Raw genomic sequence first — 6,000 nt, 5'->3', positions numbered from 1 at the left:
TCCCTACCCCTGAGCTATAAAAACCTGATCTAACCCACATCCAATGCTGGCCTCTTGAACCCCACCTTTAGGGAGGGACCGCCCGCGTGCAGGAATAAAACAGGTTGCTTTAGTTAACCTGGTCATGATGATTTGAGTGGGTAGTCTTTCTCCTCAGATCTGTGGGACTAACACCTTCTCTTGTCAGGGCACTGACTGTCCTGCTTTTGGGTATTTCCAAAAAATGGGAAAGCGCTGAACACAGTTTTGAAAGAGGTGAGGGCTCCCAGCTCAAAACCCTGCCCTGTGTGATGAAATACACGCAGGCTGTGGAGCTACCCAGAGAGAGACCCGGTTGAGTGCTGGCTGCGAGTCAGGCCTCCGGGGCACAGGGCTGTGACACTGAGTATCTGACAGATGACCAATGTCTGCACCAACAGAACAGGTCCGAAGGGAAGATGCCGCCCGGGAGACCTCCAGAAGATGCTGTAGCAAACACAAGGAAACTGATGTTTCCCCCACACCTCTGGCCCCAGAGGGCTCCTGACGGCGGCCGTGACTGCAGAAGTCACAGCTATGCTCAGGCAAGCACAGAGCAGGTCAGCAACCTGGTTAAGCCAATTGTCTCGGTCTACTTGAGGCTGCTTTACCAAATGCTGTCCACTGCAGGCGGTCACTTCTGTAAAAGAAACTTTTTCGTTGAAGTATGAATACATACCAAAAACTGCACACATATGTGTACCACTTGATAAATGCTTCCAAATTCTTCGATCAAGATATAAAGTGTAGTGAGGAGCTGCGGGCAGGCCTGCTTTTCATCCTGCCCGGCTCCCGCATGGCTAGCTTAGCCCTGGAAATAACAACACACAAATTGTATTCATTTAAACACTGCCTGGCCCATTATCTCTAGAGAGTTAGTTACTGGCTAACTCTCACCTCTTGATTAACCCATCTCTAATAATCTGTATAGCACCACGAGGTGGTGGCTTACCGGAAAAGATTCAGCATGTCTGACCTGGTGGCTGGCTCCATGGCGTCTGCCTCATTGCCCTCTTCCCAGCATTCTGTTCTGTTTACTCCGCCTACCTAATTTTCTGTCCTATCAGAGGGCCAAGGCAGTCTCTTTATTAACCAATGAAAATAACACATAAACAGAAGGCCCACCTACATCAATAAAGCACTGTATATAAAGATCCTAGAACAGTGATCCTCAAACTGGGAGTCAAACGACCCTTTCACAAGGGTCACATATCAGATATCCAGTATATCAGATATTTATATTGCGATTCATAACAGTAGCAAAATTACAGCTACGCAGTAGCAGTGAATACAGTCATATGGCTGTTGGTCCCCACAACATGGGGAACTGTATTAAAGGGTCGCGGCGTTCGGAAGGTTGGGAATCACCACCCTAGAGCCACTTTCATGTCCTGAGGAGGTGATGTTTGAGTTGAGACTTGAGTGTGAAATGAAATGCTTTAAAAGCTTGCCTTTGGAGTGTTTCAACAGAAGACAAAAATAGAAAATGAGACAACAGGAAGACACAACATGGTAGAGGAGAGGAAGGGAGACCAACTTGGACCAGTCTTCTTACTGATCAGGGCAAAATTTGAGTTCTGTGTTTTTGATCCAGTCCCGACCCAGAACATCCAGCCTGACTCTGGAAAGGAAAGCGTCACGATGGCTACCAACTGCTAATCCAGGGCTAAGGAGATGGCTCCATGAGTCAAGCACCTGACGGGCTAGCAGGAGAACCTTCACACCTGTTTAAAAGCTAGGCATGGTAGGTAGCACACATCAATAGCCCCAGCAATGGGGGTTGGGAGGCAGAGATAGGTGGCTCCTTGGAACTTCCTGGCCAACTAGTAGAGCTGAAACACACCTTGTTTCAGCTTTTGAACCGTCTCTGCGTGGGAGTTATACCTCTCGCCTCTCACCAAGAAGCCTTTCTCTGCAATTACAGAAAACCGCTCACTGTCTTGGTCTCTGTTCTGTTGCTGTGAAGAGTCACTATGACCAAGGCAACTTACAAAAGAAACCATTTAATTGGGGCCTTGCTTACAGTTTCAAAGGTTAGTCCATGACCATCATGGTGGGGAGGAAGACAACAGGCAGGCAGGCATGGGGCTAGAGCAAATGCTAAGAGCTAAGATCCTAATTCACAGAGAAAGAGAGAGACTAGGCTAGTGTGGCTTTTGAATCCCACCCCTACTGACATATCTCCTCCACCAAGGGCACGCCTCCTAATTCTTCCCCAAACTGTTACATCGGGGGACCAAGTATTCAAATATTTGAAATGACAGGGAAGCTTCTCCCATGATACCTCAACAAGGAGGCTGCCTAAACAGGACCTGAATAAGGCCTGCTCAACATTCTGGAGGGATGGTAGTTACACACCTTTGCTGTCCCAATGGACTCTCTGTCTTAGGTGAGAAACTGACTGAGCTGGGCTGTCTGCTGAGTCCTCACTGACCTCCCGCCCTTCATGCGTCCTGTGGTGAATGGGATCCACGCCACAGTGGTGGCTGCAAAGCTGATGGGAAAACACATGCAGAACCAATGAGAGCGTAATATAAAGGCAGCGGAAGATCTTCACATATGGTGTTGTTACTGTAGCTACCCAATAAGTCGGGCAATGGCTTTCTTTGCCTTTGGTAGGACTCATTTCGTTCTGGTTAGTATTGAGAACAAATGGCAACAAAGAGGATTTTCTCCCTTCTGTGCCTATGAAAAAGTACAGTTATGTGACCAAACTTCAAGGAGGCATGAGGGGACCTCCTACGGTCCTAACAATGTTTGTGTTTCTTATGCTGAGTCTTAAGGACATGGGTGGGAATTTGTAAAATAAATAAATAAATAGATAGATAAATAGATAAATAAATAAAATAAATTATTAAATAAAATAAAATGAATCAAGCTATCCTATATGTTATGCTTTTCTGAATGTACATTTAACTGCATTTAAAATCTTCAGTTAGGCAGGATGGCACATGCCTATAATCCCAGCATCCAGAGATATGGAACAGGGGCAAAAGGCTGGGTTCAAGTTCAGTTACTTAGATAACAATTACCAGATCAGCCTTAGCTACATAGCGAGACCCTTTCTTTCAAAAAAGAAAGAAAGAGGAAGGGGAGAAAAGGAAGGAAGGAAGGAAGGAAGAAAGGAGGGAGGGAGGGAAGGAAGGAAGGAAGGAAGGAAGGAAGGAAGGAAGGAAGGAAGGAAGGAAGGAAGAAAGGAAGGAAGGAAGGCAAGCCATTAATATAAAATCCTTGGAAAAGGGTTCTATGAGGCGTCCTTAACTGTGAGGGTCAGCAGTTTGACCTATGGGCTCTGTAGTGCTGATCTTAAGGAAATGACTCCATGGGCCACCAAACAGATTTAAAATTCCATTTACACTGCCATTGTGGGAAACCACTTTATCCCTGCTTAGGCAAAAAGTGTCTGATCCAAAGTGTCAAGGTAATTAATTAACTTTGGATCGTGCCGTAATTTATATGATAGAGACACAAACTGAAGGCATGAAAGTCAAACATTCCCATTTATTTGTGGGTATTAACTCTCATTCAGAACAAAACTATGTGTTTTAAAGCTCATAAACAATTAGAATTAAACACAATTGTATGTGTGAGACTAATCGACTAACCTGCCACCTGTCTCCCACACAGAGAGAGTGGCCAGCAGTTTGGAATGTTCTCTTGAAGTGTTCAAGCATGATTCTGGGGCCAGGGAGACGCTTCCATTGGTAAAGCATTGCCTTGAAGGCACGATAACCTGATTGATCCCTAGAGTTCACATAAAAGTACAGTGTGGTCACACGTGCTTGTGCCTCCAAAGCTGGGAAAGTGGAGACAAGTAAGTCCTCTGGAGCTCACTGGCCAGCCTGGCCAGGCTAGTTGGTGAGGGGCAAGCCAATTAATGACCCTGCCTTGAAGGAAGCCAATGATGTTCCTAAGAATGACAGGTTATCCCCTGACCTTCACGTTCATATACATGAACATTGCACACATGTATATTTACATCTATATAAACATGCATACACACACGCACATACGCCTTTAAAATAATGAATTCATTATACCCAGTAATGGAATTTTTTCCTCTATTGGTATTACTCAATCAGTGTTCCCATACTGGAATTCCTGGTGGAATTTATCTCTGAGACACCACCTGACCCTACAAGTCAGACTCAAAAGCAATGATGCCCTCCAAAGACACTGAAATGTCAAATAACAGTGGTCACAGCTAGTATTAACTGGCTCCCAGAAAAGTCACAAGAAATTACTCACTTCCTGATTTTTAAGAGTGTTATTTTATTTATTCGTTCTCGCCTATTTCCGCAGTAGCTCTGCTTTCTGAACGGTTTCCAAATGAGCTAAGATTAAATGTGCGCTTTTACATTTCCTGTGGAAAACAACTACAGCAGTATTTGGAAAGTGCCCAAATTTCCAGCTCCCTAGAGACAAAAGGCTGCTGATAAAATAAATCATAATAATAATCACAATAACAAAAGATAAAGAAATATATTTAAGTTTAATTGAGAAATAGTTTTCCCCTCACCTCACCCTCAGTTATCACGCAGGGCTTCTCCTAATGGACTCACCGTGTCGTACCCTGCAGCAAGTGTTAATGGCGGTCACTGAGTCTTCCATGCTCTGCCTGATGTGCTAAGGAGACCACCATCCCAGAAGACACGGGTTGTTGAGTGAAAAGGTCAGGACCGGGCATGGGTTACCTCTTCATGAATTACTTACTGGTCAGAAGGCCTCAGAGACACAAAAAGAAACACAGGGTACTGCATAGCTTTTGTTTGTCTACCATAACTAGAGGGAAGACAGTATTGCTAAAGTCACTGGGACAGAGAGAAATTCACCTTGAATGGAATAAGAAACTCCCTCCTTGTTGCCTAGGTGATGTAATGCTGGAAGGAGCTTCACAGGCTCCGGGAGGAGAAAACACATCAGTGGTCTTACCCAGCACTTGACTCTGCATGTTACAGTGTTGACCTGTTTGAAAGATGTACCTACTGGTGCAACAGTGGTTTGATGGTCATGGGGTAACCAGCCGCTTTCTGCTTGTCTATGAGACCTGCTCCACAGGAAGGATTTCATGCCCAAGGCTTTAAACCTGGGCAAAAGCCCATGGCTGTAGAGATCTTAGGCCCTAGGGGGAATCCTACTATTGTTGTTTTGCTAAGTGGTTGTCTCAGTTAGGGAGATACCTTGACCACAGCAATTCTTATGAAGGATAACATTTAATTGGGGCTGGCTTACAGTTCAGAAGTCTAGTCCATTGTCATCATGGCAGGAAGCATGGCAGCATTCAGACAGACATGGTGCTGGAAACGGAGCTGAGAGTTCTACATCTGGATCAGCAGACAGCAAGAGGGAATGACACTGGGCCTGACTTGAGCTTCTTAAACCTCAAAGTCCACCCTGCAAGGCCACCCCTCCCAATAGTGCCACTCTTTACAGGCCTGTGGGGGGCATGGTCATTCACACCCCACAGCCGTCATGCTGTCAAACTGCAGTCTAAATATCTATGTATGAATATCTATAGCCATCGATCTGTGCTGCTCTCAAATTTGTTCAGAAACGCTTCTTTCTGCAGTGGGCTATAGTGAATACAGAGATTCTTAACTAGACAGAGTGATGATAATGACTGTATTGTATCAGAGAGTTCCAGAATAGCCTGGAGTGGAGCACAACAAAGGCTTCCTTATTTGGGGATAAACTCACAGTAAGGCTAGCAAAGCATTCGCCGGGAACTGGCACCGAATCCTGCAGAAAAAGGGGCAGTGCCCGTTTTTGATCTGCACTTATATTACGCGAGACCATGCCCAAGGTGGGCTGGTATCTTAAAGGCTATTGGCTGAAGGAGCTCCCACAACACACAACCCTGAGTGTTCAGTTTTGGATGAGTCCTCTATAGCAAGCACTCACCATTCATTGTTCAAGGAACTTCATATAATAGGAAGATTGAGGAATGCAAGAGCCAGAGAGGGAGGAGACCTGTGTAGTGCT

This window comes from Myodes glareolus, chromosome 16 (assembly GCF_982192425.1).
Source record: "Myodes glareolus chromosome 16, mMyoGla1.1, whole genome shotgun sequence".
NCBI classification, from domain to species: Eukaryota; Metazoa; Chordata; class Mammalia; order Rodentia; family Cricetidae; genus Myodes; species Myodes glareolus.
The sequence above is the reverse complement of the archived record's forward strand: the minus strand, read 5'-3'. Positions refer to the sequence as shown.